The following is a 26981-nucleotide window of genomic DNA, read 5'->3' as shown; positions in this document are numbered from 1 at the left end:
ACCTTACATCGCACAGTCAAACATGGATAGTGAAGAATACAAAGAATGTAGGAAAGCACATGAAAAGAAGATATTCATTAAACTTATAAATACGTTGATACAAAATATATAAGAACTATAACATTATATATTGTTAAAAAAATGTAGAAAGTGTCGACAAGGTGCAGCATTAAAAGGGTGAATTCATTAATTAAACACCTTAAGGAGAATGGTCAGTTGAATGTGCTGGGAGAAATAGGGTTTGAATCGTTAGTAGGAGTAAGGGATCGACCTATTCGGAGGTAATTGTCTCAATACTTGATGGCGCAATTTGATGTTAAACAATGTATTGCTAAGTATGGTGATTTTTCATTTCCTCTCGTGATCTCATGTGCTGCAGTCGTCTTGGGGGTAGAAAATGAAGGGAAAAGTGTTGTAGAAGTCTCTAAGAGTAAGAACTGGAAAACACTTGCCTCCAAATTTGGGTTGAAGCAGAATGTGACATATGTTGAACTTGAAGAGGAAATCAAAAGTGGATCTTACGGGGGGATGAGCTGAAGGCCAGAGTTCTAATATACCTTATCGGGATCTTTCTTTGCCCAACGGGTGATACGTCAACGAAAAAGGACTATATGAAGCTCATTTGCGATGAAGGCTTGAAGGGTGAATTCAATTGGGCTGAATATGTCCATCCGAGATTGATTGAATCAATAATCGCCTTTAAAAAGGGCAGCCAGAGATACCTCAAAGGGTGCATAGCAATCTTAGAGGTAAATAGTTGAAGAACGTTTTTGTTTTTTTATATAAAATGATAGTATAGTTTTTATATAAAATTATAAATTTTATTATAAATGCAGGTTGCACTGTTCGATTTTTGGTCGGGCTGTGAGACAGTGCTGGCTTATGAAAGAACCGGAGTGGCACGTATTCGTGCATGGGGGAAGAAATAGGCGGTTAAAGTGATGTTGAAGTTTGATAGACCGAGAAAGCAAGAAAGAGTAATAAATGTAATTAAATAATATTAAGAATATAATCAATGTCTTAATATTGTAATTTAATTTTAAAGGTTATTGGTAAGGAGGCAGTGGAGGTAATGGAGAAGGAAGAAGAGATGGTTGTATTGGGGGATGACGGTGAGGGAAAACAGAGTAAATTTGACATTTTGATGTTTGAATTGGCTGATATCAAAAAAAATCCAATTTGATATCATGCAAAGACAATCAAGAGTAGAAGAGAAACTTGAGAGAGTCGAAGAGACAGTTGAGAGGCATAAGGGGGAAGTGGAAGGAAAAATAGATAGAGTGATGAAAGAAGTTGAGGTGTTGAGGGGTGAAGTGGTGAAAGAAGTTGAGGTGTTGAGGGGTGAACTTAAGATGGTGACAGGTGAAAAAATTGATGGAGTGATGAAGGAGGTTGTGGAATTGAGGAGTGAACTTACGGGGGTGAAGGGGGTGGTTGATGAATACTTGGACGAAGGGGGAAAATTAAAGGGTGAAATAAAAAAGATAAAGAACTATGTAGAGCAAAAATACGATGAACTGAAAAAATATGAAGAAGAAAATAGGGAGGAAGAAGAAAAGAGGGAGGAAGAAGAAAAGATAGAGAAAATGAGGAGGAATGATGTCGATGTGATCTATACACCGGAGAGTATTATAGGTGCAGATTTGGATTCGGAATGTCCTGCACCCCAGAAGAAGAAGCAGAAGGTAAGTTGAATAAAATAAAATTTAATTTGATCTTTATCATGTTGTTGTGACAAAAATTTGTATGCAAAATTGTAGGTTGAAAAAACGGATATTCCAAGCGGAATTGATGACATCAAAACAACAATTTGTGATTATTTATGGAATAGTGGGTTAGAATCGGGGTAAGTGAAATATATTGCTTTGTGAGTGATATTTAAATATTTCATGACAAGATATTAATCCTAATGATTCATACAGATATTTTGTAATCTCAATGGGAAATTAATTCACTAATGTATCCGATGTTGCAACGTTGAAGCCTACGGAATGGGTTGACGGTGTGGTAAATAGAAAGTACAAAATGTTAAAACCTATTGAATATGTTCTGATTGTGTAATTGATTTTGTTAGGTTATTGATTTGCTCGCCTTGACAGTATGCTACTATTCAAAAAAAGTCACTCCGGAGGATTGGCTACCTTCCATACCACTTAGCGGTGAGTTAAATTAATAAATGTTGAAAAGTAGTGTTATAGACGGTAAATTAATAATGATTGTCGCGTAATTGCAGCAACAGGCGTTGGATGCCAACAACAAAGAAAGTGTTGAGAGTATTGCTACCTTTTGGGATCCCATATTGGGTAACTATGTGAAATTTACCAACTGTGAGAAGGTAAGACACCATACGAATTGCAAATGATGTTTTCAGATATAGAATGTTGAATTTTGTCAAATTGGGTGTGAAATTTATTGCAGATCATGATCACAATAAACTACCATAATTCACATTGGTATCTGTTGGTGTTGGATCTGATAGATCGTGTTGCAACAATATATGATAGTTTGTTTACATCTGAAGTAGCTAAACAGAGAGTGAATGGTGCTAAGAGATTGGTATGTATGTATGTATGTATGTATGTATGTATGTATGTATGTATGTATGTATGTATGTATGTATGTATGTATGTATGTATGTATGTATGTATGTATGTATGTATGTATGTATGTATGTATGTATGTATGTATGTATGTATGTATGTATATGTATGTATGTATGTATGTATGTATGTATGTATGTATGTATGTATGTATGTATGTATGTATGTATGTATGTATGTATGTATGTATGTATGTATGTATGTATGTATGTATGTATGTATGTATGTATGTATGTATGTATGTATGTATGTATGTATGTATGTATGTATGTATGTATGTATGTATGTATGTATGTATGTATGTATGTATGTATGTATGTATGTATGTATGTATGTATGTATGTATGTATGTATGTATGTATGTATGTATGTATGTATGTATGTATGTATGTATGTATGTATGTATGTATGTATGTATGTATGTATGTATGTATGTATGTATGTATGTATGTATGTATGTATGTATGTATGTATGTATGTATGTATGTATGTATGTATGTATGTATGTATGTATGTATGTATGTATGTATGTATGTATGTATGTATGTATGTATGTATGTATGTATGTATGTATGTATGTATGTATGTATGTATGTATGTATGTATGTATGTATGTATGTATGTATGTATGTATGTATGTATGTATGTATGTATGTATGTATGTAGTATGTATGTATGTATGTATGTATGTATGTATGTATGTATGTATGTATGTATGTATGTATGTATGTATGTATGTATGTATGTATGTATGTATGTATGTATGTATGTATGTATGTATGTATGTATGTATGTATGTATGTATGTATGTATGTATGTATGTATGTATGTATGTATGTATGTATGTATGTATGTATGTATGTATGTATGTATGTATGTATGTATGTATGTATGTATGTATGTATGTATGTATGTATGTATGTATGTATGTATGTATGTATGTATGTATGTATGTATGTATGTATGTATGTATGTATGTATGTATGTATGTATGTATGTATGTATGTATGTATGTATGTATGTATGTATGTATGTATGTATGTATGTATGTATGTATGTATGTATGTATGTATGTATGTATGTATGTATGTATGTATGTATGTATGTATGTATGTATGTATGTATGTATGTATGTATGTATGTATGTATGTATGTATGTATGTATGTATGTATGTATGTATGTATGTATGTATGTATGTATGTATGTATGTATGTATGTATGTATGTATGTATGTATGTATGTATGTATGTATGTATGTATGTATGTATGTATGTATGTATGTATGTATGTATGTATGTATGTATGTATGTATGTATGTATGTATGTATGTATGTATGTATGTATGTATGTATGTATGTATGTATGTATGAAAGGACATTATGTAAATTATAATGCATAATTTGTTTGGATCATAACTTCATAATTTTTAATGCAAATGAAAATATTAGATAGTTATAATAAGAAAGGCAATTGGGTAGAAGAATGTGGATCTCTAGGAAAGTTCCCTTTAAAAAAATTCAAATTTGTGGAGCATAAGATGAATAAGCAATTGAATGGGTCTGAGATGTTATCATAAATAGAAAGCTTAATTTATGCAGGTTTCATAATTGATATGTGTGGTTTTCAAATTTTGTAACAGATATGATTGTGACATGTATATGATGATGTGGATGGAATCGATCGGTTATACAGGGGCAACTGGTGATTTTGTAAGTGGAATTAAAAATTCGTTTGCGGTTAAATTGTTAAAAGTCGTAGATTGAATGTTGTGGTTTACGTTCTAACAATTTGAATATAGGTTGTTGGAGAGTGGGATCGATCGCGAATATTAAACGATCTCGTAAGCCATAATCAAAATCAACTAAGACATGAGATAACAAAAGCTGCCATGAGACACAAGAATAACAAAAGGATACGATTTATAATTTTGTATGTGAATGTAATTATGTATGAGATGAGAAAAGTTAGCAGTAGGTTGTTGTACATATTTCTTATACACAGTAAGAGTCATGTTGATACTTACGATATATGGAGATCGTTGTATGCATTATTCCAAATGTCATCATAATTGTCATCATGTGCGGGATTGAATGACCATTCCATATTGAGGGTATGTACAATAACTACAAATTCAATAACTTTAAAGTAAAAGGTAAATTTACAATGTAGTTGGTAAAAATAGACTTTTTAATGAAAAATTAATAAACAAAAAGATTTGTTTCCAACATTTTATTCAGTATGGTTCCCAAACGTAAAGTTTTTAAAAAATAGGTAAGCATATGTGTCGATACATTTATAAAAAGTGTCGATCCCAAAAACATCGAAACCCATAATTATAATGTAATAGGTAAATCTTCAATGTAACCGGTATAAATATATCAGTTTTATGAGAGAATAGGTCTACAACATGTATCGACACTTGTGTAATTTGTGTCGATACTTTTGGTCCAGAATCAAAGTATGCACCCATAAAGTTTCGATACATTTTTAAAAAGTGTCGATCCCAAAAACATCTAAACCGATAATTATAATGTAATAGGTAAATTTACAATGTAACCGATATAAATATACCGATTTTATGAAAAATAGGTATATAACATGTATCGACACTTTTTAATATTGTGTCGATACTATTTGTCCAGAATGAATGCCCAAAAGGGTGCACCTATAAAGTGTCGATATATTTATAAAAAGTATCGATCCCATAAACATCGAAACCCATAATTATAATGTAATAGGTAATTTTTCAATATAACTGGTATAAATATACCGGTTTTATGAGATAATAGGTCTACAACATGTATCGACACTTGTGGAATTTGTGTCGATATTTTTTGTCCAGAATCAAAGCCCATAAAGGGTGCACCCATAAAGTGTCGATACATTTTTAAAAAGTATCGATCCCAAAAACATCGAAACCCATAATTATAATGTAATAGGTAAATTTACAATGTAACCGTTATAACTATACCGATTTTATGAGAGAATAGGTCAACATAATGTATCGACACTTCTGGAATTTATGTCGATACTGTTTGTCCAGAAGGAATGCCCAAAAGAGTGCACTCATAAAGTGTCGATACATTTATAAAAAGTATCGATCCCAGAAACATCGAAACACATAATTATAATGTAATAGGTAATTTTTCAATGTAACTGGTATAAATATATTGGTTTTATGAGAGAATAGGTCTACAACATGTATCAACACTTGTGGAATTTGTGTCGATACTTTTGATCAAGAATCAAAACCCAAAAAAGGTGCACCCATAAAGTGTCGATACATTTTTAAAAGTGTCGATCCCAAAAACATCGAAACCCATAATTATAATGTAATAAGTAAATTTCCAATGTAACCAGTGTAAATATACCGGTTTTATGAGAAAATAAGTCATCAAAAAGTATCGACAATTGTTAAATTTGCGTCGATACCATTTTAAATATCGCGTTTTTTCCCCCTTCATTATTTATATATTATAATCGATACAAAAAATCGACAAACCCTAAACCTAAAGGCAAAAAAGAACTCTTCCTCTACGATGAATACTAGCGTTATCATAACAGTGACGATCAGATATTCAAGTAAATTTATTGATATTTTATGGGTTTGATTGATTTTCATATTGGAGTTTTTTTTCCTGAATGTGTTTGTGTTCCAATGTAATAGTATCCACACCCAAAATGGCTCCAAAATGTCAGGGTCAGAAGCGCGGTCTTTCTTAAAGCTCTTCTCAACCCAGGTCTTCTCAACTACAACCTTATTCTCAAACAATCACTTCTTCTGAGGAAATCAGTTCCTTCGAAACTCTGAACTTTAGATCCGATATAGAGAAAGAAAGATGGCAGACGAGTTTTAAAGTAAGGAAGATTCGTCCCGAACGTGTCATTAACATGGGTTTCTTGTTTGATGATAAATATGCATTTAGTTTTAAATCCACATTTACATCTTGGGGTTGGCTTGAATTCCTTGGTGTAGAACCAAAATATTACCCTAATCTAGTTAGAGTCTTCTACAACAATGCTTCCTTATAGCACGAGCCTAATAAGACTAATATAATAGGAATTAATACCCATGTCATGGGGAATGATATATATATATATATATCTCCGGAAACTATTGCGGATGGTCTAGGCGTCGAGAATAATGGGGATTCAGATGAAAATAATTTAGATACTACAATACAACGGGTTGCTAGAAATAGCTCAATTCACCTAGATGTAGAGTCGAGAGTGTTTCACAAAATGCTCACTTGGTATATCTAGCCTACTGGGGAAAACATTCAACGCTTCGAGATAGCGATTATTGGTGGATAGCAAAGTATAAATCCAAAACGGCTCTAAACATTGCTAAACTGATATTTAATACAATTGTATATATGGTCACAAAGGGAACAACAATTTCAACTTCAGTACCATATGGATGTGTCATCACCCATCTGTTGAATAAGCAAGAAGTTGATTTTTCGCATGACGCCCCTGTTCGATTAACCCGCAAGATTGTCATGTTATTTATTTAAAAAAATGATATGATTTTGTTGAAAAAATCGGTTGGAAGCGTGTCAATGAGGTCGAATTAGATCAAGAGAGGGAGGAAATGGACCCATTGACCATGAAGACGACCAACCAATTAGAGACGCAATGATGGAAGAAGCTCCAGTTGGAGAGGATGTCACAATTAAGATGGTGATGGAATACATGGTCAATTTTCGGGAGTATATTGATTCCCTTGTGAGTGGAATGCGAGTCGATATTTCATCATTGCGCGATGAAGTCTCCATGTTGCTTGACGAATTACGTCAACGACATCAAACGAGTTAGGTAATTCATTATTTATGTTTCTAAATATTTACACGTTTTGAAATGTATTTTATTTTCTTTTAATAGATGTGGACAACTAAGCGGTCAATGAAGATAAAGATGAAGATGAAGATGACGATGATGATGATTCAAACAAGTATATCGTGTCTGCAACGCCGCCTGCAAGAAAACTTGTAATTTTTTATCCCAATGGTGTCATTGCCTACATCCCAAGACAGCCTGTGGGTTTTAATTCTGTTCTTTTGTATCCATTATTTTAATATATAAGCGTAGAACTTTAATCTCATTTTCTTCATGTTGTAGATGTTGTCCTCAGAACAGGATTATATGAATTTATGCATTTTTTTGTAGATAATTTTGTTGTTGCCATTTGGTCTTCCAAAATGAGGTTAGAACTGTTGAGCAATTGAATTACTGTAGCCAAAATCATTAATATACAATTGAATGTTAACATTCAAACTTGATTACAATCTCAGGCATAACGTCGACCGTGTACTTGAGAAACTACATTTGTTTTCTGAGCATTTTCTATTCGTTTGGGTAAGATGAATGTCAATACAGTTTGCTGACTTTTATTTGTCTATGATTCCTAAATATTTATATTCGACTGTTTGTGAACAGGATCAAGCAAACTGCAAAACATATGAGAATGTTACCTACTGTAAAGATCTCAATGATGTTTGGAATGCGTGTCCTGATTTTAACGAGCTAAATACACTTTTGGTCAATGATTCAACGGAAAAATGATTTATAATTCGGTAAGTTACATTTATGCAATATATTTTTTCCAGTTAAACATGTGTTCATACATTGATTGATTAACAATTTATGTGTTTATATAGAAATACAATTACATATGTCCACATCCCTTTAATGTTGCTTCCCATTCGAACGACAATGCTCTAGGTATGACACAAATTTATTCCTGCTTATGCGAATTTAGTTTATTGTTAGTAAAATTGCACCTCATTAGTTTGATAATTGAAATTATTTATATATGTCCTCAGAAAAAGGCGGAAACATACGAGAGTATTTGGAAAATTTGTTGAAGGCACCTAATGTTTCAGACTTCGTTAGAAATAACCCTTTTTCATCGGATTAATTTCATTGTTGGTACATTATTTGAACATTGTTGTGTATGTATCTTTTGGTTTGATTATATTGTGTGTATATTTTCATTCGGATGGGATGGGATATGCATAACAAAACAATCTATTTATCTCTTCCATATGAGTAATTATCTAATATGCATGTTATCATTGATTATTCCATATTTGTTTCTCTATATATAGATACATTTGAGGATTGTTGAAATATCAATACTAGTTATTAATGTATTTTACATCTGCGTGCAACTGTATCGAAACACATTATTAAAGAATCGTTTTCTATAATCTCCACAACAAAGTTTTCATACTTAGAAATATCGGTATATTTATAATCGTTTTCTATAATATATCCAAACTTAAAGTTTCCCATTAAGTGTCGATACATTTTTAAAAAGTATCTACCCTAAAAACATCGAAACCGATAATTATAATGTAATAGGTAAATTTACAATGTAACAGGTATAAATATATCGGTTTTATGAAAAATAGGTCTATAACATGTATCGACACTTTTTAATATTGTGTCGATACTTTTTGTCCAGAATGAATGCCAAAAATGGTGAACTCATAAAGTGTCGATACATTTTCAAAAAGTGTCGATCCCAAAAACATCGAAACCCATAATTATAATGTAATAGGTAATTTTGTAATATAATCGGTATAAATATACCGGTTTTATGAGAGAATATGTCTACAACATGTATCGACACTTTTTAATTTTGTGTTGATACTTTTTGTACAGAATGAATGCCAAAAAGGGTGAACATATAAAGTGTCGATACATTTTCAAAAAGTGTCAATCCCAAAAATATCGAAACCCATAATTATATGTAATAGGTAATTTTGTAATATAACTGGTATAAACATTCCGGTTTTATGAGAGAATAGGTCTACAACATGTATCGACACTTTTTAATTTTGTGTCGATACTTTTTGTACAAAATGAATGCCAAAAAAGGGTGAACGCATAAAGTGTCGATACATTTTCAAAAAGTGTCGATCTCAAAAACATCGAAATCCATAATTATAATATAATAGGTAATTTTGTAATATAACCGGTATAAATATACCGTTTTATGAGAGAAAGGTCTACAACATGTATCGACACTTTTTAATTTTGTGTCGATACTTTTTGTCCAGAATGAATTCCAAAAAGGTTGAACTCATAAAGTGTCGATACATTTTCAAAACGTGTCGATCCCAAAAACATCGAAACCCATAATTATAATATAATAGGTAATTTTGTAATATAATCGGTATAAATATACCGGTTTTATGAGAGAATAGGTCTACATAATGTATCGACACTTTTAAATTTGTGTTGATACTTTTAAATAACGAGGTTTTTCTTCCTTTATTATTTATATGTAACATAACAAACCCCAAATCGATAAACCCTAAAGACAGTTCTCTTCTCTTCCTCTCTGACGAATACTAGTATTCATAACAGTTACGATCAATTATTCATGTAAATTTATCGATATTATGGTATTGATTTCCAGATTGGACACATTTTCCCCTTGTGTTCGATAGGTATGTTATCGAAACCCTAATTTTTTAAAAAGTCTTCAAAAATAGGGGTTAGGTTTTAAAGTTTATTGTTTGTGAATGGTTATAGGTTGCAAGTTCAATCTTTGTTCGCGAAGATGATGACCTTCAAATGGAGCCCTAGCGTATCAATATTGAAGAAAATCGAAAGCGACCAGTAAGTATCAATGTATTCATGTAATTGTTCTTGAAATGGTAATTGGATTAAAGTATTTAATCTAATTTAATTTATTCAAATCTCTACTGTCTGACTAAATGCGAAAGGATAAAGGAAGTTCATAATCATGTTGAAAGCATAGCCAATAAAACCCCTTGCAGGGTCCAAATGGTAAGCTAGGAATTGGTAAGACATGCTTACAGTTGTGTGCAAATCCTATTTTTCAGCAAGTTCTCTTCAGCATGATAGGCATAATTGCAAAGTTGATTCTAGGTTCGGGCCATGATTGTGGGAGACTATAGTCTACAGATTGTTTGCCATTTATGTGATGATGGTGATGAAATATTAAACGGTCTCATAAGCCACAATCAAAATAGATTAAGAGAGGAAATTTTGTTAATGTAGGGTTAATTTTGTATAAGTTATATACGATTTATAATTTTGTATGTGAATTTAATTATGTATGAGATGAGAAAAGTTAGCAATAGGTTGTTGTACATGTTTCTTATACACAATAGGAGTCATGTTGATACTTATGATATATGGAGATCGTTGATATCACGTGCGGGACTAAATGGTCATTCCATTCCTTCTTCAAAAAAATCAGTTGATGTAGGTTGTGCGCTTGTATTCAAACTGAGCTTAACTTGAGGACATGTTAGTTTGTTATGTCCCTCACTGTTGCAGTACCCACATCGCCTAATTTTCTTCTCGACCTTGTTCTTCGGTACTTCTTTTCGCTTGCGTTGTTTTCGTTAAGGGTCGCGAACGTTGTTTACTACACTGATCTGGTTGACTAAATCATTCAAACGAAACGAGTTTTCAAATTCTTCTATTAGTCTTTTCATCTCATCTCTTGCGGTTTTGAAAGACGTGTCTGTCTTTGATGCAATGTAGCATAACCTACTTGACGTTGAACGTAGAGCAGCAAACCTTACCATTTGCATCACTTCTGGAGGCACATTCAAGTCAACATAACTGGGTACAGAAGCCTTCACATCCTTAGTCCACCTAATTTGAATCAAAGTCACTGGTAAATATGTGTAATCCAAGTGCTTCAAAATGTGAAGTTGATGGCGACACGGAAGTCCAACGGTCTCGAATTTTTTGTATGAGCAAATTAGGGCTTCCGTACAAGAATCAAAACTAATTTCAAATGTCATATTTTTTTCTTTGTACTTTGACAAAATATAATGTTGACATTCATCTGATAAGGACTTAATCTCTTCCTCAATCCGGTACAATGTCTCCCGTAGAAGTTTATCTTGGAACGCACGAAAAGATTCGCGGGTAAAAATCTCAGCATCATGGCTTTCAAGGTCTACCAGTTTTGTGATATGGAAGGGCTTCGTATGGGAACTTAAGTAATCCTTTTTCAACTCGTTCATACGCATTCTACTAATTCCATCTTCAATTGCACGAACAACATCTAAATATGTCTTCTTGTGTTTCAGTGCAATCGCTAGTGAAGCATTCATAAGCTCGCACCTTTGTGTTGAGCGAATATTGGCAAAGAAATGAACGGTTAGATATGCTTGTGCCCATAAGTGTCGAGTATTTTCCTTCTCAATCACCCATGGATGTTTTTCGACGTTGAATTATGAAACAATCGAATGCCATCGAATATCAAATTCCTCGGTTGTCCACCAAGAAGCCATGCATTTTAAAAATGTTGTTGTAAATTTTGGGTCACCAATGTTAGCTTGTACATTGCGAGAAAGATGCCAAGAACATAATCTGTGCTTAGCATAAGGGATAACAGATTTGATAGCCCTCTGCATTGCCCTATCCCCATCGCTGACAACTGAAATAAGTGATTTATTCATCATGACTTCTAAAAAATTCTGTAGAATCCACTCGAAAGATTGAGACGTCTCGTCAGCGATTATGGCAGTGGCAAACACAATTGTGTTATGGTGATGATTGAACCCGACAATAGGCATAATTGGTCGACCATACAAATTATCTTTGTACGTTGTGTCGAACGCAATTACATCACCGAAGCATGTGTAATTTGATCTCGATGTAGAATCCAACCAAATAAGATTATGGAATGCCCCTGATTCGTCTACCGAGTATATCATAAAAAAACCCGGGATCATCATGTTTCTTATAATCAAAGTATGCAATAAGCGCATTCACATCCCCATCGACGATTTCCTTTACTTTACCTCTTTGAAGTGCATTATAGAGGTCTTTATGTGTAAATACAACATTATGATAGCCCCCTACCTGTTGCGTTAAATAGTTCATTACTTGTGACGTGCCAACATCGGCCTCTTTCAATGTTGTTGCCTCATCGATATCAGCCTTACTTACAGCTCTATTAGAACGCATAAATGGTGTCATAGCAGGTGTGCACAATGCATGATTATATTTCTGATAAGACTTACTTATAACCTAGTGATCGTTTGTATTTGTTGCTGTAACTACGACTCTAACCTTGCATATTGTTCTTGTGACTGGCGTATGAGCACGTTGACGATCAACAATATTGACTTTTGATACTCGAAACCTTTCTTTGGAATAACAAAATTCTTGTGTCTTCACATTCCCTTTCACGTCAAGCCGTGTTGTTCCCTTACGTGCACTAAACCCATGTTCCCATGTGAATCCCTTGTAAAAGTACCAAGCTTGATCACGTGAAGAGAATAGCTGACCAACCAATCTGTTAGATTCATCAACATTATGTATTTCATGGCTTTCCTCGATTGGTTTAACATTGTCTGCATCATTATGATCCATGGCAAAAAATTTGTTGTGCACGTTTAGTGGTCCCGGAGTTGATGGAGATGTAAGTAAAGGTTCATTGAACATGTTTCAATCGTGTTTTCAATATGATGTGGTATTGGTAGTGGTAGTTGAAGGGTGGGTACAACATTAAATTCGCAGGACACATTTAGGTATGTATAATAACTACCTAAATATGTGTCGATATATTTTCTACAAGTATCGACCCAAAAAACATCAAAACCAATAATTATAATGTAATAGGTAAATTAATAATGTAACTGGTATAAATATATCTGTTAATTAGAAAACAGTTCAACGTAATGTATCGACACTTGTGGAATTTGTGTCGATACTTATTATCCAGAATGAATGCCCAAACGAGGTGCACGCATAAAGTGTCGATGCATTTATTAAAAGTATCAATCCCAAAAACATCGAAACCGATAATTATAATGTAATAGGTAAATTTACAATGTAACCGATATAAATATACCAGTTTTATGAGAAAATAGGTCAGCATAAAGTATCGACACTTGTTAAATTTGTGTCGATACATTTTATCCATAATGAATACCAAACGGGGTGCACGCATAGAGTGTCGATACATTTATTAAAAGTATTGATCCCAAAAACATCGAAAGGAAAATTACAATGTGATAGGTAAATTTACAATGTACCCGGTATAAATATACCGGTTTTATGAGAAAATAGGTCTAATAATGTATCAACACTTTTTAAGTTTGTGTCGATACTTTTTCCAGAATGAATGCCCAACGAGGTGCAAGAATAAAGTGTCGATACATTTAAAATTGTATCGATCCAAAAAAATCAAAACCGAGAATTATAATGTAATAGGTAAATTTGCAATGTTACCGGTATAAATATATCGGTTAACTTAGAAAATAGGTCAATATAAGCGCTACCTATTACATTATATAAGCACTACCTAATATGTTATTGTACTTGATAATATTTCCAGTTAAATGCCTATTTTATTATATAAACGCTACCTATTACATTATATAAGCGATACCTAATATGTTATTGTACTTGATAATATTTCCGGTTAAATGATATAACATAACCGGTCACTTGTTTAATCGATCGTGCCATTTATTAGCCATTTTTTAGGCACCGCACAGCAAAATATCCTATTAAAAAACCCTCTAAGATCTTGTCGACACCATTTTTCGTCAAGGAGGGGAAAAACTTAGTACGACTTTGGGTTTTCTCTTTGAAAATGTTTTGAAATGCGAGGAGTCACCATCGACCTTTTAGGTTAGGTAGGTCGAATAAAAAAAAATTCTTTTAAAAGAGTTTTTAAAAAACATCATTTTAAAAGACTCACCAATCTACGTATAACAAGAGATTTATTCTTTTTTGTAATAAAAGGGGGTTCGGGGATCGATTACGTGTGGGGAAGAATAAGCACCCCCACAACGCCAAAAAATAGTACACATCGATTATAAATTTTCTCTAATAGTGAAAATCTAAGAATTCGAATACAAATTTAAGTTACAATCCCATTATTCCAAATTCAACCGTGCAATTTTTATTTAACGGAAAATTCTAAGGAGAAATAGAAAATATTCTAATATTTCCAATCGAAGAGAAAATAATCCCTAAAATACTTTAGGACGAATATATCTCTTTCCAACTGAAATAAAAAGAATATAATAATTCCTCCCAAGAACTCGATATTAAAATAATTTGATTTGACCAAATAAATAAAAAAAATTAAGCCAATTAATCCAAATTATATTAATCATGTTAGATGATGAAAGTTTAAAATAGAATGGTAAAAATATAAACACAATAAAAATAAAAGGCCCAAAAATAAGTATCACACAAATATAAGTGCTTAAATAAAATAAAATCATAAATAACATAAGGACCAAAATGAAAGATAGCAAAATAAGGCATTCAATGTGATAAAAATATCAAACATGCATATATATACATATTTATGTGACTTAAAATAAAATAAACAGAAATTAGAGTGCAATAATTAAAGGTCTAGAATTAAATTGTTGAAAAATAAGAGACCAAAATGTAATAAAAAATAGTAGCCAAATCAGAAATAAAAAAATAATATCTAAAATGCATAAAATAAAATAACAATTGCCAAATCAGAAATGAAAAATAGTGACTAAAATGCATAAAATAAAATAGCAGTAGCCAAATCAGAAATAAATAGTGATTGAAATACAAAAACTGAGACTATAGAATAAGATTCATAAATAAGATAAAGGTGGAACTAATTAGTGACAAAAATAAAATAAAATAAAAATCAGTCTCTAATTTAAAATAAATAGCATGGCAGTATAATGACTAATTAAAATAAAAATCAAATCAAATGTCAGAATCAGAAAAATAAATAAAACAGGGCTCCTAGAGACTATAATGTAAAATACGCCCAAGGTTCAGGGACAAAAATAAAATTAAACTAAAAATATATAACATGCATCAGAAATGGTTAAACTACAAAAACAGTCCCTTCAGGTGACCATTTTGTAAAAAGGTGACAAACATAGGAGACAAATACGTGATTTACCCAAAATAAGTAACTAAAACATAAAACACGATGAAACTGGGAGGATATGCATGTGATTTAGCCATTTTCAAATCTAAGCAATTTATAAACAAAATAATAAGGAAAATTATTGCAAATAAACTTATTATTTGAAAGAAAACCAAAATAACCCAAAAATTAGTGGCGAACATGTAAATATACGACTAAAATGGGATGACCTAAGCGTAAATTACCCTAAAATTCTAATATAAAGCTTATATTTACTAAACCTAAACATAAAACTAACACTCACATCTCTCCCTCTCCTAACTCACGAATGACGGCTTTAGAGGAGATGCAAAGCACTTAATCGGCCAGCCACCACATTCTAATGGCCCCTCACACTCCAACCTCCATAGCAGGTGGCCGAACATGCTAAAAAAAGATCTAAACTATGCCCCCTTCTTTCTCTCTTTGCTCAATCGATAACCAAAAAGCCGAACCAATCGGCTTCTAACCCGGAGTCTCAAAAGTCGGCGAGATCTCCAACCAAAGGTAACTACTCCTCTCTCTTTTCCCTTGCTTTTTTTTCAAAAAAAGGTTGCATGAAAACAAATGAAAAAAAAAGCAGAAGAGAAGAGAAAAACCTCTTCTTGTTTGTTGTATTGTTATCAAAAAAGGGGAGAGGACCCCCTTACATTTTTTTTCGGGTTATATACCCTTACATAAGAAAATAAAATAAAAATCAAATGTGTGATTGCTTTTTCTTAATCGATCGTTCGGTGGTGCCAGTGTAAGGTCTCGGTATGGTGACTGGCAGGGAGTGGCTCGGGGTATGGCAGGCGCAGGGCATGGTGAGTTGTTGGGGACAGGGTAAGCTCCTTTGACTTTTAATTTTTCTTAGATGAAATTGGTGATTACAGCTGCCCCTCTTTGCTTGTTACTGTGAAACAGGAATAGAGCAAAGACGTAAGGCACCAATTTTCATCTGTTTGGTCCATCAGTCAAATTTTGAGTTCCAAGTTCTTCTCATTATGAACTTTTGACTCTTCTTTTCGGATGAGTTCTTCTCATTATGAACCATTCCATTGAAATGTTGATCCACTTCCTTCTGTGATGGTTGACCCAAGGTGATGTTGATCCAACTCCTTATGTGATGGATTTGAGTGAAATGAAAATGTTGATCCACCTCATTCTGTGATAAAATTGAACGAAATGTTGGTGTTGTTCCAACTCCTTATGTGATGGAAACAAGCTAAGGTTGAACAAGTTCTTCTCATTATGAACTTCTTCTCCCTTATCGGATAAGTTCTTCTCATTATTAACTCTCTCATGGACATGTTGATCCCTCGAGTGAGGTGTTGCTGATTTAACTCCATATACGATGAATCGAACTAAGGTTGAACAAGTTTTTCTCATTATGAACTCTTCACTGGAAATGTTGATCTATCGAGTGAGGTGTTGTTGATTCAACTCTATATGCGATGAATCGAGCTAATATTGAACAAGTTCTTCTCATTATGAACTTCTTCTCCCTCTGCTGGATAAGTTCTTCTCATTATGAACTCTCCATTTGAAATGTTGATCCTTCAAGTGAGGCGTCACTGATTCAAAATGCCATGAATCGAATGATAGGTCGAATAGGATCTTCTCATTATGAACTTCTTCTCCCTCTATCGGATGAGTTCTTCTCATTATGAACTCTCCATTTGAAATGTTGATTGGCTTACCCTCTCTTTGAAGAGTTTTAAACTTGTAAAAGATTATCATATGTCAGTAATAATTTTGTTTGAAGTACCCAAAGGTATTGACCCCAAAGGTCCTCGAATCATTGCTAAGATTCACATTTTCAAAGATTGAAAAGTTGGCTAATTCTTTTCTAAAATCTTTTTCTTCAAAATGCAAATGTGAAACGAAATCTTTGTTATCTTATTTTTTACTTCCTATCAAATATTCAACATTTATGAGGGAAATAAATGAATAAAAAGAAATTTGTTTGAAGAGAAACTATCTTAGGTGAGATAAAATTTGTTTCGAGGGAAACTATCTCTAGTGAGATGAATTTTGTTTTAAGAAAAACAATCTCAAGTGAGATAAATTTTTTTTTCAAGTGAAACAATTTCAAAATTTATATTTCAAGGGAAACTTTCTCAAGCGAGATAAAATTTGTTTTAAGAAAACAGTCTCGAGTGAGATAAAATTTCTTATTTTGAGTAAAAACTATCTCAAGTGAGACGAAGATACCTCAAGTGAGGCATCGCTGATTCGAAATGTCGTGAATCAAGCAAAGGAAATGTTGAAAACATCCTGCCCAAAGGTCTTATAGATGGCCCAAAGGACTTAAGCTGATTCGAAGTGTTGTGAATCGAGCAATAGGAAATATTAAACCCTCTGGTGGAGCGTTGCTGATTCGAAGTGTTGTGAATCAAGCAAAGGAAATGTTGAAAACATCATGTCCGAAGGTCTTATGGATGGCCCAAATGACTTATTATCTTGCTCGAAAGACTTATAGATGACTCGAAGGATTTAAGCATCATGCTCAAAAGCCTTACTGATGGCCCGAATGACTTACTCATTAAGAAACCCTTGAAAATCAAGCTTAGTTTCTTAAAAACTTTAGTTTACATTTATCATTAAGAAATCCCTAAAAATAGGATTAACTTCTTTAAAAATTCATTTGAAAACATCAAGAAACCCCTGAAATACAGGCTTAGTTTTTTTTTAATTCATTTGAAAATATCAAGAAACACCTGAAAATCAGGCTTAGCTTCTTTTAAACTCATTTGAAAACATTAAGAACCCCCTGAAAATCATGCTTAGCTTCTTTCAAATTCATTTGAAAACATCAAGAAACCCTTAAAAATTAGGCTTAGCTTCTTTAAAATTCATTTGAACACATCAAGAAACTCCTGAAAATCAGGCTTATCTTCTTTCAAATTCATTTGAAAACATCAAGACCCCTAAAAATTAGGCTTAGCTTCTTTAAAATTAATCATGTCAAGAAACCTCTGAAAATCAGACTTAATTTCTTTGAAAGCTCATTTAAAAAATCATCAAGAAACTTCTGAAAATCAAACTTAGTTTCTTTAAAAGCTCATTTAAAAATAATCAAGAAACTCCTAAAAAAACACTTAGTTTCTTTGAAAGGTCATTTAAAAAATCATCAAGAAACTTATGAAAATCAGACTTAGTTTCTTTAAAAGCTCATTTAAAAATAATCAAGAAACTCCTAAAAAACAGACTTAGTTTCTTTGAAAGGTCATTTAAAAAATCATCAAGAAACTTATGAAAATCATACTTAGTTTCTTTAAAAGCTCATTTGAAAATTGTCAAGAAACTTCTGAAAATCAAACTTAGTTTCTTTAAAAGCTCATTTAAAAATGATCAAAAAACTTCCGAAAATCAGACTTAGTTTCTTAAAATCTTTTTTTAAAATCATCATGAAACTTCTAAAATTAGACTTAGTTTCTTTGAAAGCTAATTTAAAAATCGTCAGGAAACTTCTAAAAATCAGACTTAGTTTCTTTAAAAACTTATTTAAAAATCATCAAGAAACTTTTGAAAATCAGACTTAGTTCCTAAAAAAAATAACTGAGTAACATGCCCCACTTCAAAACTGATGATTGTTCTGTGTATTGGGTTTCTTGATTCTTGATGTTTTGCAACTCTTAATATAATTCCCTCCATTTGAGGCTTGAATTCTGACTTTTCTTTCTCTTCTTTTCTTGGAAAATCTGTAAAATATGCCTTGATGCATGAAATGTGAATGCAATAGATATGTATCTATATGTATTGCATGAGATTATTGAATACAAAAATGTTGATCATCAATTCTTCTTCTGGATTAAAGTGGAGAACTCAATCTTCCTTCACTTAATCATCTTTGAATGGATTCTGCCTCAATGGCCACTTGTCAGCTTAATCTTGCAATCTTATGGGGAGTAACCTGATTATCTTGTGCAATCATGTCTTTTTTATCTTCTATCTTTAATTTTTTCGTTACAGACTTAGAAGAAGTGCTCTCCTGCAGTCAGGCATATGGTATTGATGCATTTTCTATTTCTAATTCATTTGTCCTATTATAAACAATAACGTAAACTTTTCTTGTCCTCATTATTTCCTTGGCACTCCCAAACGGTGAGACTCATTCACCATGTTTGTTTGATTTGAATCTTGTTATCTCAGCGAGATCTGGTTTTGGTAATGCCCCAATGTGGGTACGCATGGCTCTCTTCATGCCAAGATCTTAATCTCAAATGGTCTCATTATGACGTCACCAAACAGAAATATTATCGAATAACTTGAGGGATGATGCCACAATCAGATGGAAATTTAAGAAGTGGTCAATTCTTTTAACAAAATTGTCTTGAATTTTTCCTATGAACTGAGATATTTTCTCCTTTTCGACTAAGGCGATCATCCGATTCCTAACAGGTTACTGACGACGTCACAAGGAAATGTTAGATTTTCTATCCTCCAATCCTTCTGATCTCTCAGACTAATTGTTTTCAAGATTGTGAAATGCTTCATTATTCTGGAATCATTTTTTTTCTCTGATTGAAGCAGAATAAGCCTCACCAGCTTCAAGGACCTTTTTCACTTGAGATTGTCCTATTTGAAAATATTTTTTTTCTTCTTACAATTTTAGAAATGTGAAAAAAAAATGATGAATAAATTTCAAAAATACTTCCATTTTCTTCAGGGTCACAATCAAAACAAATTGTAAAACAAGAGTTCATTGAATATCAAATAAATCAACTTCTCTTTTAATCTTTCAAAAATCATAAACATTTGACCAGTGTAAAGATTAATATTGATATAAGGCTTAGGCTGACTTGAGAATGTAATGTGTTTCAGGTTAATTTGGGGAAGTAATGTGTTTCAAGTAAATTTGGGTAAGCAATGTGTTCCAGGTTGGTTTCTTGCGTATTTGATTCTAGTGTTTATTGATTTGATGTAGTAGCCATCATGCTTCTCTCATGGAAATTTTCACTGCATCTCATCCCTCGTGAGCGCCTTTGGACTGTACAATGCTTTATCAATAGATGTATAAGATTGTTTTTTGTGCAGTGGTTGGTAATCTTCGTAATTGAGCCGCATTTTCAGGTTTTCAACTCAAATTCTCCTTTGGTTTCAAGACGTTATCTAAAATTTTACGTCTTGAACCATCATTTTATTATTTTTTCCTATCATGCATTAAAATATAGAAAACTAATTTTGCAAATAAAATTAACCCTGAGGGGCATAATGAAATCTAAAGATAGTCTCTCCACTTAGAAATCTATGTATGATTAGAAAGGACTTTTCAAGCACGTAACGTAGGCTAGGGCTCATGGTTATGAAAAAAATTGATAAATGGGTCTAAATAAGTGTTTAAGGGTTATTAAACCAATGATCGATTCGTTTTGCTGTCTTCAATCTTGCCTTGCTCGATTTGAATTTGCTTGTGTTTCTTTTATTCTCTTTTTATTTTCCTTTGGTGTTTCATGATATTCGGGTGAATTGATTCTAGATCTTTTAACCGTCCATCTTGAAGTATTTGATCGGTTTTCTTTCTTCTCTTTTTTTCTTTTATTCTTTTATTCTTTTTTCTCTTTTTTCTCTTTTATTCTTTCTTTTTTTCCTTTTTTCCTTTTTTCATTTTTTCTTTCTTTTCTCTTTTCTATGTCTTTTTTTGGCTATATATTTCATTCTTTCTCTCTGTGTCGTCAACACGATTTGATCTCCGAGCGCTTTTTATTTGGTCCACCTTATGGTATCTTGTCACTTCTCACTTTATTTTATCATAACTCACTTCTATAGCAAAATCTGGATTGATGATCTTCACTCATGCGAGCAGATGTCCTTCACCTTTGCCCCCAGTATAGAGGGTGATCCTTGGTTAGGGCTGAATAAAAAAAATAATAGTATAGACTCAAAAAGGGACAACAAGGGATATATATATATTTGAAAGGATAAATGAAACAAAGTCGTTCATCATCTCATACATGGAAGTCTTTGTAAAAGAGGTATCCCAGGGGATGAGAATTCAGGATTAACCTTATTTACATGAAAACAATGTAATTAATGCATGATAGAATTATTTCAATGGTTCATTTTATTTTTTTTTCTTCTTCTATTTGATCATAGTGTGCCCCCAATTATTCAATTTTTCTTGGAAAAACTTGATCCGCAACACTCCATCTTGCAGGAATTGTTCTTGTTATGCCCCAAGATTTATCGAGGTTGAGAAATGAATGTTGGTTTCGTGTCTAGGAAGGAAAATGTGTGACTTTAAAGTCATAATTCTTAAGAAGAAAAAAGTAATGTTATGGAAAGGTTATTTCTATCTGGGAAGGTAAAAGTACAGGTTTTGGTGCCTCAAGGATAAGGGCTTGACTTTATTGTTTCAGAGGGAAGTGATGTTAAGGTTCAGACTTTATTTTTTCAGATGGAACCCAACAGTGGTTCATTCGACTTTGGATGGGGTATGAAAAGTATAATCTTGCCCCTTGTAAAAACATATAGTTAATGAAGTAGTAAAATAACCTTTAATTCATTTGATATTCAAAGAATTGCAAGATTAAAACTTGATTTATTGCTCATAACCTTGGAAAATGACATAAGTTCAATCAACAAGATATTTATTGAGCATACAAAGAAAGAATAGAAACACTTTCAAACAGGATAATGTTAGTGCAATATGGTTTCACGGTGAATGGAATAACTTTTTCCTGATTGGCACCAAAATGTCTCATGACAAGTTAAAATTCAATACCCCTAGGTCAAACAAATTTTGGACCTTGCTCTTTGGTGCGCCACATATCTCAATGATGTGCCTCAAACTTCAGACAGCGCTAATATCATGTTTTTATTTCTCAATTCTTTTCTAATTTATGAAGGGGTGACTTCAATTTACCTCAAAATATTTCGCGGGTTACTCTGAGGATCCGAGATTAATGCACGTTGAGATGCAATATATATCATGCAATGTACGATGTATAGATACTAATGCAAAGATGCGAAAATGTACATGCAAACGTAAATATGCAAAAATGGGAATACAAAATGCAAAATGTAAATGCAACAAAGGAATTTATCCCCCAAAGTAATTGTCATAAAACAACTTTCAAAGAACATACAATGTTTCAATACACTGAGGCAGATAGAACCTACAAATCATGTCATATTGCTCGACTTCTTCAATTTTGATCGAAAATGCAAGGAAACAATCTTCTTTTATCATGGGCTTGATGGAAGATTTCAACGCTTCAATTTCTTTTCCAGAAATACATTTGTTGAGCGACCATATATGACTGACATCATCCATTGTCTCGTGTTGGTTATCGTTGTTGCTTGATGACTTCAAACATATTACTTCTTTTCGGCTAGTTATATCGACATCGTCGTATCACCCTTGAAAAGCTTGTTTTTTTGCATCATTTGAGCTTCATGTATTCCAGCTTGTTGTACCTCTTCAGTTGTTTACTGGACCACCCTTCTGAACCATTGATGCATTTTTTCATTTCTATTCTACCTCTTCGAGTGACATTGTTGTATTGAAAGCCTTCTAATGCGACTATTAACTCAGGAATTAATACCTTCAATGACATGACATGTATGAAACATGTGTTAATTTTAAGGTAATTATCCTAGAACAACTTTCAAAGAACTCACAACGTCTCAATATATCAAAGAAGATAAAATATTTACCCCTTCGTGTGGTATTTTTGTTTTAAAAGCCTTCTAATTTGATAATTACCTCGGGTATTATCAGCATGTTTATGCACAAATAAAGCAACATGACAAAGAAAAGATGTTAACAAAAATAATAATCAAAGAGAGGAAATATATGTTAGTGAAATATGAAAAGATTAAATTCAACTAGTAAATAAACCATAAAATACAATAAATAAAACACACAGAGGAAATTAAAACTCTAACCGCATAATTTCTAGTTCACATTTAATTATTCAAAAAGAATCTATCGAATAAATTAAAACACGAAGGTTAGAGTTTATTTCTCCTTTGTGTACACTTATTTGGGTACCTAAGGACATGATCTTAGATCGGGTGGGTTTCTATAGCTTACTATATGCAAAGTTCTGGTTCTAGGAGTAAAGGTACTCGACTTTTCCTTACCGATGCCCCTTTGGACAAGCCAGGCCCTTAATACTCACCCATTATAGGCTTAAGCGGATCGTGTTCAATTCGAAAGGGCACATTTTCCTATGTCTGACAGGGAGAATAAATTCTCATAAATACATATGGTATATGAACCCCAAAAACTACTTGCTAAGACTGACACGGAGAATATATTCTTACGAAGACATCGCTTTCACTCTCACTTAAAGTGAAAAGAACTCGAGTATAAAGCTTATGTTATGCAATATAAGTGTCGTGTATGATGAGAAATTCTCAAACCTTTGACCAACCACACTAAGATCGAGCTAAAATGAATCCAAAATTTCAATATATAAAAATCAATCAAATACAAACATTAATATACAATGATATAAAATAAAATAAAAATAATAAAAGAATTGAAAGAAATCAAAAGAATCGTGAATTAAATAAAACTGAATTCTCAATTTCCAACTATAAAGATAATATATAATCGATTTAAGGCTTGATCCACTAATTCCCCAGTGGAGTTGCCAAGCTGTCGACACCGTTTTTTCACCCGGGCGGGGAAAAACTTAGTACGACTTGGGATTTTTTCTTTAAAAAGGTTTTGAAATGTGAGGAATATCCATCGACCTTTTAGGTTAGGTAGGTCGAATACCTAAAAATTTTCTTTTAAAAGAGTTTTTAAGAAAACGTCATTTTTAAAGATTCACCAATCTATGTATAACCATATATTCATTCTTTTTTGTAATAAAAAGTGGTTCAGGGGTCGATTACGTGTGGGAGAGTATAAACACCCTCACAATGCCCAAAATTGGTAACCCAGTCGATTATAAATTGTCTCTAATAGTGGAAATCTAAGAATTCGAATACAAATTTAAGTTACAATCCCATTATTCCAAATTCAACCATGCAATTTTTATTTAACGGAAAATTCTAAGGAGAAATAGAAAGTGTTCTAATATTTCTATTCGAAGATAAAATAATCCCTAAAATACTTTAGGACGAATATTTCTCTTTCTAACTAAAATAAAAAGAATATAATAATTACTCTCAAGAACTCGGTATTAAAATTATTTGATTTGACTAAATAAAAAAATTAAGTCAATTAATCCAAATTATATTAATCATGCTAGAAGATAAAAGTTTAAACTATAATGGAAAAAATATAAACACAATAAAAAGAAAATGCCCAAAACTAAGTATCACACGAATATAAGTGCTTAAATAAAATAAAATCATAAATAACATAAGGACCAAAATGCAAGATAGCAAAATAAGACATTTAATGTGATAAAAATATCAAACATGCATATATACATATTTATGGGACTTAAAATAAAATGAGCAAAAACTAGAGTGCAATAATTAAAGGATTGGAATTAAATTGCTGAAAAATAAGAGACCAAAACATAAAACAATAGTAGCCAAATCAGAAATAAATAATAATAATGATTAAAGTGCATAAAATAAAATAACAGTAGCCAAATCAGAAATGAAAAATAGTGACTAAAATGAATAAAATAAAATAGAAGTAGCCAAATCAAAAATAAACAGTGATTGAAATGCAAAAACTGAACTATAGAATCAGATTTATAAATAAGATAAAGGATGAACTAATTAGTTACAAAAATGAAATAAAATAAAAATCAGTGACTAATTTCAAATAAATAGCATGACGGTATAATGACTAAATTAAAACAAAATCAAATCAAATGTTAGAATCAGAAAAATAAATAAAATATGGCTCCTAGAGACTATAATGCAAAACACACCTAAGGTTTAGGGACTAAAATAAAATTAAACAAAAAATATATAATATGCGTCAGAAATCGGTAAACTTAAAAGCAGTTCCTTCAGGTGACCATTTTGCAAAAAGGCGCCAAACATAAGGGGACTAATTTGTGCTTTACCCAAAATAAGTAACTAAAATATAAAGCACGTTGAAACTGGGAGGATCTAAACGTGATTTAACCACTTTCAAATCTAAGCAATATATAAATAAAATAATAAGGAAAATTATTGCAAATAAACCTATTATTCGAAAGAAAACCAAAGTAGCCCAAAAAACAGTGGCTAACATGTAAATATGCGGCTAAAATGGGATGATCTAAGCGTAAATTACTCTATAATTCTAATATAAAGCTTATATTTACTAAACCTAAAACTAACACTCACATCTCTCCCTCTCCTAACTCATGAACGACGACGTCAGAGGAGACCCAAAGCACTTAATCGGCCAGCCACCACACTCTGGTGGCCCCTCACGCTCCAACCTCCATAGCAGGTGGCCGAACAGGCCAAAAAAGGTCTAAACTACGCCCCCTCTTTCTCTTTTTGCTCGATCGAGAACTAAAAAGTCGAACCGATCGGCTTCTAACCCGGAGGCTCAAATGCCGGCGATATCTCCAACCAAAGGTAACTACTCCTCTCTCCTTTCCCTTGCTTTGTTTTTTTTTTTTTAATGTTGCATGGAAACGAATGAAAGAAAGCAGAAGAGAAGAGAAAAACTTCTTCTTGTTTGTTGTATTGATATAAAAAAACGGGAGGGGACCCCCTTACATTGTTTGTTTTCGGGTTATATACCCTTACATAAGAAAATAAAATAAAAATCAAATGTGTGATTTCTTTTTCTTGATTGATCGTTCAGTGGTGCCATTGTAAGGTCTCAATATGGTGACTGGCAAGGAGTGGCAAGGGGTATGGCAGGCGCAGGGCATGGTGAGTTGTTGGTGGCAGGGTAAGCTCCTTTGACTTTTAATTTTTCTTAGTTAAAAATTGGTGATTACAGATTTGATTTGTTCTAGGCAAAATGCTTGTTGAATGGGCTGGGGAAGCTCGGCGTCGATCAGTTCTTCGTTTACGCCATCAATTACGGCGGGTTCGTGACGTACCAAATGGCGGAGATGCGCTCTGAAGTGGTAGAGGGAATGGTCATGATGAGTAGTGGACTGTTGTATTCCGACGAATAGAGGGTGGCATAGCTGACGGAAATCGGACGACATCCGTCGGAGATTCTTGTGCCGAAGAAACCTGATGATTTGAGGTTACTGGTGAAACTATCGATGTGCAAGGAAAATACTTTGAATTGGGTCCCTGATTTTTTCATTCGACATTTCCTAACCGTAAGTTCGATGCTTCAGGGAGGTGGTGATTAGTATTAGATTTTATGAGAACCCCATGAAAATTACTGGCCTGAACCTTTGGGTTTTTGGGAAGAAAACATATGGGAAAAAAGTAGGTAAATTGATATTATTTTATGTAACTAATTTAATTAATATTATTTTAATAATAATAATAATAAATGCCACATCATACATAAATAATAATAAAAATAAGTTATGATGATTAAAGTAGGAGTAATTCAAAAATTGAGTGATCAAATTAAAAACTTTTA

General features: G+C 32.6%; 1 pseudogene; it reads left to right on the top strand.

Annotated features, from left to right (window-relative positions):
• The window catches only part of LOC120163671, a 29420-nt pseudogene extending 2678 nt beyond the window's left edge, over positions 1-26742 (top strand).
• The last annotated feature ends 239 nt before the right edge of the window (positions 26743-26981 follow it).

Source organism: Hibiscus syriacus, unplaced genomic scaffold (genome assembly GCF_006381635.1).
Source record: "Hibiscus syriacus cultivar Baekdansim isolate YM2019G1 unplaced genomic scaffold, ASM638163v2 tig00111493_pilon, whole genome shotgun sequence".
Taxonomy (NCBI): domain Eukaryota; kingdom Viridiplantae; phylum Streptophyta; class Magnoliopsida; order Malvales; family Malvaceae; genus Hibiscus; species Hibiscus syriacus.
This window is presented reverse-complemented; position numbering and strand designations above follow the sequence as displayed.